Below are 13360 nucleotides of genomic sequence, written 5' to 3' on the forward strand. Positions count from 1 at the left end.
CAGATTTACTTAAAAACAAGCTCAGCCAGCTAAATGAAATGCCAATGGCCTTATTATCCTGAGAGAGCAAAGCACTTAAGCCCATGATTAAAATGAAGTTAATTGAATTTAAGCCTGTACTTAAAGCATAGCCATAAATACTTCACTGAATAGCCAGGAGATTATTCTCATGCTTAAGTGTAGCACTAATCAGTATTTTCCTAAAGCCAAAGTTTATAACCTTCTATGAGCAGTTCCAAGTATCCCACTAAGAAAACTGGCACCAAAATCAGGGTGTTTCTAAGGAATTTGTTTGACAGAATGAAGTTCAAGGTGCTGCTTATACAGCAAATAGGCAGAGTAGGTTTGAAACAAGAACACAAACATTAAAATCTGGGTGTGATGAGTTATGTGTAAGAAAGGCAGGAAAAAGCCTGTTTCAAGTTGATTTGTGTGGTTTTCTCAGAAACACATCCCTGGTAATGTAGAACGGAAACATCTCCCTGTTGTACGGATTTAGAGGATAGTGGGAAGTGAAGTGCAACTATATTGGGTATTTTCACACCCAAGATCCTCTGGATCAGGTTGGTCTTTGGAATTCAGAATTGGGGGTTGAATTTAAAATGTCAGCTCTGAAGTTGCCTGATCTAGTGGAAGGTGTCCCTGCCCCATTGCAGGGGGTTGAAACCAGATGATCTTCAAGGTCCCTTCCAACCCAAATCATACTGTGATTCTATGATCCTATGGATGTGTTGAGAAAGCTAAAGTGGTTCACTAACAACCAGTTTCACAGTTTTGACCAAGAGTTATGTTCCTATTACCAGCTGCATTTTATACGTGCAATTTGTAACTATGTAATGGTATTTCTAGGATGGTAGAGAAGCAGAACTGAGGTATCACACAATTTGGACAAAATGCAGACCAGAATGGTACTTTAGAGAATAAAATATGACTGCAGTGAGATATGAGTGTCAGGATGAAAAGCAGCTCTCCTAACACAAATGAAGAACACAAGTATGACCCAACTAGGTGGGATCAACATTCTGCCCAGCTCAAGTGTCTTGCCCAACAGGCAGCAACAGAGGATGCCTGGAGGAAGAACGCAAGTACAAGGCAAACAGTAATGGCACAGAATACTCACCAACAATTGGCAGCCAAGAGACTTCTGGAGCCAAAGGTCAGTGTCTTTGTATTTACAGACCTTTAATGGGTTTTTCTTTCATGAATAGCTCTGTCACTGGTTTTGGTTTTTGAGCTTCTGTAAACTTTTAGTCCCACAATGTCCACTGGCAGAGATCTGAACCCCTTCTAGCACTTTATGTGAAGAACTACTTTTTTCTCCTCAAAAGCCCGCAGCTAAGCTTCCTTTCACCTCCTCCAGAACTGGAAGACAAAGTCTTCTTTCACCTTCCCTGTTCCACCTGGGCTTTTTGCAGATGTCTGCAATATCCTTTCTCAGCTCTTTCCAGGTGGAAGAGACTACTTAGACATTCCCTGCACAGGACAATTTGATGCTTCAGATCACTCTTTTTTGGCCTTGTCTGTACCTCTGCCAGATGAAGGATTTGTTTATCAGATGGAAACCGAGCCCACTGCCTGGATCCTGAGATGCAGGTGCACCAGGAATTCAGTGTCAGAGTGACCCGCTTTGCTTTGTTTGACGTTCCTTTTGTGGCTATTCCTGACATTCAGTGAACTCCTTGGTGACCAAAAATACATTCAACACCTGCATCAAACTATTATAAATTATTGTTCCTGAGTAATAATGCTCCAGCACATCATCTTGGAAGTGACTTCACTCCCACATGTGCTGCTTTACTTTTATAGTTATACCAAATTTCATCTGTCTTTTGTTTCCCACTCAGTACAGTGACCTCCTTCTTCCGTTCTTCACATTGAGTCCTCATCTTCACTTTCCTGGCCAACATTTTTACCCACAGATCATCTTACTGCCTTTTCCAGCTCATTGAGCACTACATTGAGCAGCACCAAAGTGCAATACACCTGTGAAAATCCACTTCTCTCTACCATGGAAAGTAACCAGATATTTCTTTTGAGTAGCAATACCTTCTCAGGAGACCATTACCTCCTTTCTCCTGGCATATAATCTTCCCTGAGAAAGGTGGGAAACATTGCCAAGAGTCTTTCAGAAATCCAGGCAGAATATACCAAGAAGAATATTATCTTCCTTACACTGACTGACTGAATCCGTCAAAGGAATCCAGTAGTGATCTGCAGAGCCTGACTCCTTGGACAAGCCATGTTCATCCTTCCCTGCTATATGCTTTATGGGGGGTGTCTGAACCTTCTATTCTATTGTTGGCTTAAATCTTGCCAGATAGTTGGGGCTCTGGCAAGGGACTCCAGCTTGCAGTGTGAGGGAGACACAAGGTTTCTCAGGAACTAGGGGTTTGAGAGGGTTGAGCTGATCAGACACAACCCTCATCACCAACCCCCATCCCTGGCAGTGTTCGAGGCCAGACTGGATGGGGCTTGGAGCAAGCTGCTCTAGTGGAAGGTGTCCCTGCCCACGGCAGGGGTTGGAACTGGGTGAGCTTTAAGGTCCCTTCCAACCCAAGCCATTCTATGGCTCTATGATCTTCAAGAAGATCAATGGCTAGTAATTAGATATAATCATAATATTCTCATTATTTTAGTAAGAACTGCTTTGATTCTTCAAGCATCTAATTGCATGAACTTTCTGTTTTACATTGTTCTCCTAGGGTGTGCTGCTGTCAGGCTGTTCCTGGACTTTGAAACCTCTGTGAGCTCTGTTGTCAACAAGACTAATAGGCTTTTATTGTGTTTAACTCACAGAGCATGAGCATGCAGACTTACAATGTTAGTCTCCATTTTTGCCATCTTTGCATGTAACATGGAGAACGGTGAAACACAAATGGAGAAGGCCTGATATGAAGATCATTCATGCTTTATAATTGCATTTCTTACATGAAAAATACCATTATCCTAATTACACTGGCCTGTTTTGAGGTTTGTGTGTCTGCATGTGCGCACAGATGTACCATGTAAATGCCTTAAATGTGTGTATATATATTTATATGTGCATATAGATCTATTTATATGCATTAAACATGTATATACACATTTATATCCATTAAATGCATTCAGATTGCGAGTATTCTTCCTATGCACAGAGACTTAATGCAAAGAGTCAATACATGGTGATTGTAATAGCTCCCATTTTGCAACCTAGATAAATTATTCACTAAAAGGGATCAGGCAGCTCTGGCAAGAACCAGGATTTACACTGGGAAAGAGCTTTTGATCTACAGATTGTAGGAAAGGCACAGCACAAAAGATGGCTGCATTGCACCGGAGCGAGGAGCGTTATTACAGGATGAAGGAAGGAAGCAAAAATAGACCTGACACACAAGTTTTGCTGAAAGTTTCTAAAGTGGGAATTTGAATTCTCTGCAGCCGGCTCTGGGTGCGCTGCTGGGTGTGTTACCCGATCCCGAGCTGGGGACCCTCGGCTCCTCCCCGCCGCCAGCATGCGAGGAAGAGAGGAATAGGAATCACTTGGAAAAGAGCTAGGGCAAAAATAAAGGCTCGGAAAATGGAGCTGCAGTAAGTTGCTGGAAGGTAAAGCCCTGTTCATTTGTTACTGCTTCTTGCTTTGTTTTCTTCTTACGAGCGCCTGCCTGCCACTTGGGTTTGTTATGCTTTGAAGTGCGTTTTGCAGCAGGGGGAAGGAGATTCGCGGAGATGGCGTCACTTATAAAAGTTTCCAGATTTTACTGAGCTTGTTTGTTTTCTTCTTTTTTTTTTTTAAAGGGGGTTGGGGGGTGTTGTTGGGGTTGTACTATTCGCAATGCAAGTGGGCGATGTGGCCGAGGTCTAAATATACGCCTGTGGAAACAGAACCCCGCAGATAGCGACACCGATAGCAGAGGCTATTGTTAACTTTTGGGATTCCAATTAAATCCTGCAATGTTAAACATTTATTTAATTACTGGATAGCGAGCAGGAATTCTCGCTGGCTACACCAATGGAGTCGGAATAGCGCAGTAAGGGAGAGCTGTTTCTCCTACCTCCCCCCCAAATCTAAATAGCTATAGGCAAGCACAGGCTCGAACAGGAACATTCAAGGACAAAAAAGTTGCAGCTTTGTTTTAGGAGTTATATTTCAGTGGGGTAAGCGAACTATATTGCATGTATTTTTCCGTATCTCCGGCTCAATCCAAACATAACATTCCAAAGGATAAAATCTGTTACAGAATAAAACCGACTTCGTGACAGCTGAACTTCCATGCGAAGTCTAAAAATGATCTAAAAGCGCCTTGAGAATCCTAAATGTCATTCCCAAGATGTGGTGAATTGTAATTAGGGCTGGGAACTATTTTAGTGACAGTGCCTTACATGGGGCCCATGGAAGCAGCTGAGGCATTTATGAACTTGGTGGGTTTTCTTCCTTTACATGCAAAGGTTTTCAGACAATAACAATGATCCCAATTTATTTCAGATTTGCAAAAATGGAACCAAAACTGAAAATGTGGTGTTTGCCCTTTGATTTCCCTTCCTGTATCTCCTTTTAAAGCATAGGCCATAGAGCAGTGCATAAAGAGCGGAAGAAAGCTCATCAACAACAAAATAGTGAATGAAAAATAACTTTTAAATTATTATAATTGAGAAAAACCCTTATTTTGTGTTTTTCTCATCTGTGTTCTCCAAAAGGTTTAATTTTTGTTTTAGACAATGATCCGGTTCCCCTTCTCCTAACAAAAAGCAAAGAAAGGAAAAATACAATTCCAGTGGAAAAGAGAAGCCAACAGCTTGTAACATGCTGCCCAAAGCCTGCACTACACCATGCCCAAGAGCACTTTAATTTTATAATAGACATTATTATGCTTGTATATGCAGATCTTGATACTGTAGAGGAAATTATTAAACCCAACTATTTGGTCATGAGGGTGGAAAAGAAAAAGCTGTGTCCCTAAGTGTGCCACGAAATTTAAATACAGGTTTTAAACACAAGGCCCAGCGTCTGTAACTTGGGGACCTGGACAGGAATACACCCAGAAGGAGAAAGTCAAGTCCTGTCGGTTCCTACATGAGAAAGCTCCAGCACTTGGCATTGCCATCACTAATTGCTTTGTGTTGTGAAATCCTGAAGTGATAAAGCTGCTGTTAGAAAGTTGGCCTGTGAGTAATTAAGGGTAGGTCTGGCTATTAAAACCTGGTTTGTTACTCATAGGCTGCACTCATCTGCTGTGTCTTCTCTTAAGATACAGATAAACTCAGCGTCCTTTTCCTTGGTCTAAGCCAAAAGTAACTGCATAATGAATGGTTTTTAGCCATAGGGATTGTTCAGACACATATTGTTGGATGAATTACCTTTATCGTAATAGGTACAATTATTGTAATAGATGGCTTCTATTTCAAACTGTTTCTTTTTCCTTTCATTTATTCCCAGAGGACATGCTGCAGATGTGTACCTTTCTTCATTTAATGTTTAAAATACTGATTTTACTCAGAAGGAAAAGTTTCCTTTTTCTTTTTTTTCCTTAAATTTCTGTTTCAGAGTGTTTATTATATTCAAGCTTGTCCATACAGTGGGTGTAACCAGGGGCAGAATTTGGTCCATGATGTGAGCTAAATTTTTAGGGCTTCCACTATTTAGAGCTCTGTTGAGCTAAAAATAGTTTTCCTGTGGTTTTGGCCATGGAGCCTCAAATACAAGTTTTCAGTGCACAGTTAATTGTGGATGTTGGTCCCAACTATTGCTACAAGCAATGGAATTCCAGCTCATGAGTCTGTCAGCAGATGATTATGTTGAGTGTGAGGCTACAGTGATCTTCTCACTGTCCCGAAGTGAGAATGATTCCCACCCAAACACCAGGCACTTTCCAAAGGGACTGTGCTGAGAAGGCAACACTTGGGCTGGGGAGTGAAGAGCCCCAGGAAAAATTGGGTCTGTGCAGGCAATAATAGTGGGCATGTTGTGATGGGCCAAGGGGAATGGCTTGAACCTGCCAGAGGGGAGGTTGAGCTGAGCTCTTAGGCAGAAGCTCTTCCCTGTGAGGGTGCTGAGGCGCTGGCACAGGGTGCCCAGAGAAGCTGTGGCTGCCCCATCCCTGGCAGTGCTCAAGGCCAGGTTGGACACAGGGGCTTGGAGCAAGCTGCTCCAGTGGAAGGGGTCCCTGCCCATGGCAGGGGGTTGGAACTGGATGAGGTTTAAGATCCCTTCCAACCCAACCCCTTTTCTGGTTCTATAACAACACTGAAGAATACACCCAGGAGGCTATCCAGAGGTCTTGGTCTGGCTGCTGCAGACAGCTTTTAGGAGGCAGAAGCCATCCTTTGAGCTTAGTAGTGGGAGTCAGACTCCAGAAAGTGTTCATATACTGTGAGATTGCGTTCTGGAAATAGTTGGAAATCACTGACCAGATGAATGAGAATACTGGTACTGCTGATGCAGTGGTGAGGGTAAGCTGGGGGATGGTCCAGAAAAATAGCAACACCAGAGGAATATCCAAAGGAATTGTGACATTTACAATTTTTTATCCCTTCCTGTGTGAGAGCAGTGTATTAGGTTGTGTTAATCAGCTGGGCCATTTATTCCATTCCTTTGGGAAGGTTTCCACCCCTTGTTCCAAGAAGCAGATCCAATTCAGCAGTATGATTGAGTGCTATCCGTAGGTGTCAATGGAAGAGGGTTCACAGCCTGATGTGGACTTTGTGACAGTTCTCAGGCAAAAGCTTCTCTTAGTTACCACTTCTTACACATCTTGCTCTTCCTGCAGTGTCTTTTTTTCCCTATTGGAATTTTGCTTTGTTTTTTTTTTTTTTTTAATTAGTTTTCCAGACATTCATTTCTTGAATTGCATGCCCAGTTTTGCACCCCTCGCTGACGCTCAGATCTGTCAAACCCCATACACCATCTCTAAGATACCCACATTTTTATCCTGTGGAGTGTGAAAACTCACAAAACCTTTACGTAATGCCTTTGTTTCTAACGTCCTCATAGATCTACCCATGTTCAGTAACACATCTCATTTATTCTTCCAGTCTGAGAAGCGTTTGCAGCTTTAGACTCACTTGGGAAGTATAACTTGAGCTTGCTTTTCCCTCCCCTGGCCTACAATTTCATTTTAACATCTTGTACCCATAACTTCAGAAGACAAGATTAATTCTTCTCTCCCCTCCTCTGTACTGTTGTGTGAGTTGAGTCATGCAAGGTACCCAGAAGTGTGGCTGTAACAATAACAGGGTACATAATTTATTCTCATAGCATTCAAAGACTTACAGCCTTTGAATGAGTGTAACTTCACAGGAGCCTGCACCAAGGGCCTGGTAGATAACCACCTTTCATGTATTTCCTCCAAACATTAAACTCTTTGTTTTTTCACTTTTTTTACATATCTGATGCAATGCACCCAACCTTTGTATTGCCTTCTTGTTGTGAGGCAGTAGCTACTTAGCATCTAGCACCCTTGTTCTCAGTCTGCTGTAACTCGCAGGGTTAAGAGGACTAAATGGCCAGAGCTAATGCCACCTTCCTTTCCACTTGCTGAACTCTGCTCAAACTTAACACTGCTTTTCAGCCTCAAAAATATACATAAAGGTATGTATAGTATGTTAGCCCCTCCTTAGCCTTTCCCACCCTGAAACTTTTCAAACAGGGATGGCATGTTCCTCTCTTCACTGCCAAAAAAACCCTGAAATTCCTTTCTCAGCCTTTCCCCCTTCCCCCATTTCTTCTCAGCTGACAGCTGTGAGAGTGGAACCTTCTTGAGGTATCCGAACCATCTCCCCGACTCATGTTTTGAAACTAGATTTGGATTAAATAGTAAGCCATCTTTCACAATGCAGGAGTTTTTTAACATAGGTAGAAAGTGGTTTTGCAAATGCTTCATGTGGGTAAAGGCATGATAACTGGTTTTAATATATACTCATATATACACATATATATGTAAAACCAGTTTTCCCCCTTCTCCCCCAGCTATTTAGAAAGTTGACAGAGAATGAAGTGGAACAGTGCAGTCATTTCAGAAGTCACAGGAAGGCCAAAGTTTCAGAATAAAGCAACTTCCCCCTCCCCATTATTTCCTTATAATTCAAACAATCTATTTGATTTTGAAACTATTCATTTCTAGCCAAACAAAAATCTCATGCAGAAATATAGGGATTGTATTCAAAATCTGGAGAGAAACATCAAAATAATGTAATTTAAGATGCTTGTTGAAATTCATAGTTGCCTCTCAACCATACAAACTGGTGGTAGGTATTCTATTGTTTGTTTTGTACTTTGATCAGGCTGTAAGGTTATAGTAGCTCCAGCACACACATCTACAGTAATGTTGGTTTATGAGGAGGCAGTTTTTCATCTTCATTGCTATTGGGTTGTGTGTAAAGGAATGCAAGACAGGTACTTTGGTTGGCTTTAAAGACAGGACCAAAAGCATAAACATGTGCAGTTGTCTCTGCAAAATCGGAACACACAATTAGCAATTAAACATTGAGGTAAGTAGAAGGTTAGGTTGTCTTTTTTCCTTGGACCATCACAGTTGCATGTCTATGTGTTGGAAAATCTTGGTTTGCCAATGCTAAAAAGGACTGATGGTTCCATGAGTTGTAAAATTCATGAATTCATGAAACCACTTGATTTCTGGAAACCATTTAGGATGCTCTGAGTCTTGTTGCAAGCCTTTCATTGAACTTGGTATGTCAGTAGAGTGGACCCAGTGGAGCGTGGCTGTAGAGACTAAAGCAATGGAAACCATGTATGAAGTAAACAGTGGTGAAGGTGGTGTTAACGGTGTGACCTTAAGGGTATGCAGAGTTGAACAATCAGATCATCAATGTCATTTACTTTGTCCTTTGTCTCACTGACTGAGATTACTTGACTGTAGACACTTGAAGTGTGCCCATTAGAGGAAACCTATTCTTTAGCTGGTAGATCATATTTATATTGCCATATTCTAAAACAGTCTGTACACTCTGCTTAAGAATCACTGCTTTCCAAGTGAAGTGCTGCAAGCAGATACGTCCAACTTGCCTGTTGTTTAAAATTGAGACCATTTGGAAAACTTCAATTTTCCTCATCCTCTCCCATAACGCTTGCATGCACACCTTCAGCATTCCTCATCATTTGAGCTCTAAAACCACCGCAAGAGGCAGCACAGGGGAGCTCTGCGTTGTAGACTGCTCTGACAATATACAACCGTTTTGTAACTTCTCAATAAGAGAACATTTTGTTTTGCAGAGACACGATGGCTGGCACATGAACAACACCTAAAATGCCTGCTGCCAATTTGTTGTTTGTTACTTGGTTTATTAATTAAGTTACACAAAAGATTTGGAAGACGACCAACAGTTGGGGTTTTTTTTTGTCCCATAGTTTGGACTGCTTGGCCAAAGCAGAACAATTGCTGGTGCACAGATACACTGGAGTCCCCAAAGGTTAGCACTGTTCTGAGACTAAATTACACCAAAGCTTTGCTCCTTCCCCACTGTCATGAACTTTAGCTAGAGATATCCTCTTGGGCTCTTAACTGACCTCTGTATAGATCTGATCAGAGTACACTGGTGTAAAATACTTCTGTTTACCTCAAAAATAACCAAGAGCCACGTAGGTCTGAACCAGAAGAAAATGTCTTCGAAGCTCAGATATATTTGAAATGGAAATGTCCATTTGGTTCATTGGGTATTTTTCCCTCTTTCTACAGACTTTATGCTGTGAGATTTTATTTTTTTGGGGGTCCTTTTTTTTTTTTTTTTTTTTAATTATTTTTTCTCTCCTTATCTCATGTTTTACCCTTAATTCACACAAATAAAACCTGGGGTTTCACGTGGCTTCTTTTTCACTTACATATTTATACCTAAAACAACTTTTCCATTCTGTTTCCTTGTTTCTAACATTTCTCTCCAACAGGAATTTGCTTGATAGCAAGATTCCCTTGGCATGCCAGATGCAATAGGTATGCCAGCCTCTTAACTGTGGCAAGACAGAGTAGTTACCTGTCCTACAACAAAGATACAAGTTTATGTACAGATGATGGTTTTGCCCCATATTCTCTGTTCCTACACATGCTGTAGGAATTTCTGTGGTGGATAAGAACGGGATTCAGTTTAGGCCAGTAAGCCTTGTCTGAGGAAGGCAGCTTGTGCTTTCCTTACCTTCATGTAGGGAAGGTTTCCTCTTAAAATCACTTTGTGGGCTGAAGCGTTCAATACTTTCCCCTAATTGTGGATGTTGGCGATGCCCACTTAAAGCTAAATTGCCCAGTGCCATCAGGGTGCAGGCCTCAACACTGATCCCTGACCCTGTGGCAGTGCTGGGCAGGCACCACAAGGCACTGGGCAGCAGGGACGGCGGCAGCTCAGCCCCTGCAGCTCCAGCCATTGCAGCATTCAGCCCTCAGCTATCATTGGGGCCTTCAATAGGCCCCGGCAGAGGCATTTCATGGGGGGGTCACTGCGTAACTGCACTGATCCTGAGGTAAATTATTTATCCCTCCCTCTTGGGGTGAGTTTTTTCTTCAACCAGAGCCCCAAACACTTCTATTTTCTCTGATTTCACTTGGTTTTGTGGGTACAAGCTGGATCCCCAAAAGCCCTTCGTGCCACATCCCCCTCAATCTATTCCAGCCCACCCTGCTGCCGCCCACTTATTTATTCCATTTAGTTTTGAGGGTACAAGCTGGATCCCCTCAGCCCAGCCCAGGCCTTGGATCAGCCTGTGGATCCCAACCCCTGCAGCGCCGGCCATTGCGACCTCCACCCCTCGGCTGCCATTGAGGCCTTCAATAGGCCCCAGCAGAGGCATCCTCCTAAGGGGTCACTGTGGAACCGTGGTGATCTTGAGGTACATTTTATATTCCCCCTTTCAGGCAGAGCTGTTTTTTTCATCTACAATCCCCAATGCTTCTACTTTTTTCCCTATTTCATTTGGTTTTGTGGGTACAAGCTGGATCCCCACAGGTCCCCCCTCCACGTCCCCTCAGCCTAGCTGAGCCTTTGGATCTCAGCCCCTGCAGCACTGGCCATTGCAGCCTCCACCCCTCAGCTGCCACTGGGGCCTTCAATAGGCTCTGGCAGAGGCGTTTCATAAGGGGTCATAGGGAGACTGCACTGATCTTGAGGTAAACTTTTTGTTCCTCCATCTTGAGGTGAGTCATTTTATCAACAGGCCCCCATGTTTTGCTTTTTTCCCTATTCCACTTGGTTTTGCAGATGCAATCTGTATCCCTTCAGCCCAGCCCAGCCCTTGGATCAGCTCAGCTGAGCCTGGATCTCAGCCCCAGCAGCACTGGCCATTGTGGCCTTCACCCCTAGACTGCTCGTGGGGCCTCCAATAGGCCCCAGCAGAGGCATCCTCATGAGGGGTCACTGCAGAGCCGAACTGACCTTGAGGTAAATTTTTTATCCCTTTGCCTCAGGGTGAGTTGTTTTTTCATCAGCAACCCCCAACGCTTCTGTTTTTTCTATCTCACTTGGTTTTATAGTATAAACTGGATTCCTGCTGCCTCCCTCCACCCCCCTGCCATCCCTGTCCCTATTCCATCAGCTCACCCAGCCCTTGGATACAGGCCCTGCAGCACCGGCCATTGCGGCCTCCACCCCGTGGTTGCCATTGAGGCCTTCAATGGGCTCCAGTGGAGGCGTTCTCATGGTGGGTCACTGCAAAACCGCACTGATCTTGAGGTAAATTTTGTATGCCTTTTTTTATCCCTCCTTCTTGGGGTGAGTTGTTTTTTCACATAGAACCCCTAACAATGTTATTTTTTCTCTACTTCACTTTCTTTTGGGGGTATAAACTGGATCCCCACAGGCCCTGCCACCAGGCTCCCTCAGTCCAGCCCTTGCCATCTCAGCCCCTGCAGCGCCAGCCGTTGTGGCTTTTACCCCTAGACTGCTACTGGGGCCTTCAATAGGCCCCAGCAGAGGCATACTCATGAGATGACACTGCAGAACTGTGCTACTCTTTAGATAAATTTTTTATCCCTCCCTCTCAGGGCGAGTTTTTTCATCAACAGCCCCCAGTGCTTCAATTTTTTCTCTGTTTCACTTTGTTTTGCGGTAGAAGCTGGACTCCTGCTGCCCCCCTCCCCCCACTCCCAGTCCCTGTCCCCATCCCCTCAGCTTAGCCCAGCCTTTGGATCTCAGCCTCTGCAGCACCGGCCATCACAGCCTCCACCCCTCAGCTGCCACTGGGGCCTTCAATAAGCCCCAGCAGAGGCATTTCATAAGCGTACACTGCAGGACTGTGTTGATTTTGAAGTAAATGTTTTATTCCTCCATCTTGAGGTGAGCTACTTTTCAGCAACAGCCCTCAAATGCTTTCTTTTTCTTTTGTTGGTACAAGCTGGATTCTGCCTAGGCCTACCCCCCACATCCCCTCAGCCCAACCCAGCCCAGCCCAGCCCTTCGCACTGTGCCTCATTAGCCCAGCCCAGCCCTCCCTGCCACATCTGCTTCCTCCCCTCAGCACCCACCCCACATGCACTACGCTTGTCACTGCCATCAGAGTTCAGGCCTCAGCCTTATGTCCAGCACTTCCACCTGTGAGTGAAGCGAGTGAAGAGCAGAGCTGAACATGGTTCAGCCCTCACACACTGCTCTAAGCTATCCCGTCTTCTGTAAGGGAAGCAGGTCTTTGCCAGTCCTGCCCTGCAATATGAGGCCTTTGAATGGACAACTGGGTTTATTACTGATTTCACTGCAAGTGAGCTCCAGCCCTTGTCTGCCACTGGGACCGTCAATAGGACCCAGCGGAGGCGTCTTCATGAGGGGTCACTGCAGAACTGCACTGATCCTGAGGTAAATTATTTATCCCTCCCTCTTGGGGTGAGTTTTTTCTTCAACCAGAGCCCCAAACACTTCTATTTTCTCTGATTTCACTTGGTTTTGTGAGTACAAGCTGGATCCCCTCAGCCCAGCCCAGGCCTTGGATCAGCCTGTGGATCCCAACCCCTGCAGCGCCGGCCATTGCGACCTCTACCCCTTGGCTGCCATTGAGGCCTTCAATAGGCCCCAGCAGAGGCATCCTCCTAAGGGGTCACTGTGGAACCGTGGTGATCTTGAGGTACATTTTATATTCCCCCTTTCAGGCAGAGCTGTTTTTTTCATCTACAATCCCCAATGCTTCTACTTTTTTCCCTATTTCATTTGGTTTTGTGGGTACAAGCTGGATCCCCACAGGTCCCCCCTCCACGTCCCCTCAGCCTAGCTGAGCCTTTGGATCTCAGCCCCTGCAGCACTGGCCATTGCAGCCTCCACCCCTCAGCTGCCACTGGGGCCTTCAATAGGCTCTGGCAGAGGCGTTTCATAAGGGGTCATAGGGAGACTGCACTGATCTTGAGGTAAACTTTTTGTTCCTCCATCTTGAGGTGAGTCATTTTATCAACAGGCTCCCATG

The 13360-nt window shown here is 44.4% G+C and overlaps 1 protein-coding gene across 1 annotated transcript in view; it reads left to right on the forward strand.

Annotated features, from left to right (window-relative positions):
* The first annotated feature begins 3297 nt into the window (after positions 1-3297).
* The window catches only part of SMAD5 (SMAD family member 5), a 30816-nt gene continuing 20753 nt past the window's right edge, over positions 3298-13360 (forward strand). Inside the window, exon 1 of the mRNA XM_061352040.1 lies at positions 3298-3582. The gene's annotated coding sequence lies outside the window, so the exon portion shown is untranslated. The remainder of the gene's footprint in view (positions 3583-13360) is intronic.

The sequence above is a fragment of the Neopsephotus bourkii genome, unplaced genomic scaffold (assembly GCF_033783945.1).
Source record: "Neopsephotus bourkii isolate Nb327-2 ecotype Australia unplaced genomic scaffold, CSIRO-AGI_Nbou_v1 NB_620, whole genome shotgun sequence".
In the NCBI taxonomy this organism is placed as follows: domain Eukaryota; kingdom Metazoa; phylum Chordata; class Aves; order Psittaciformes; family Psittacidae; genus Neopsephotus; species Neopsephotus bourkii.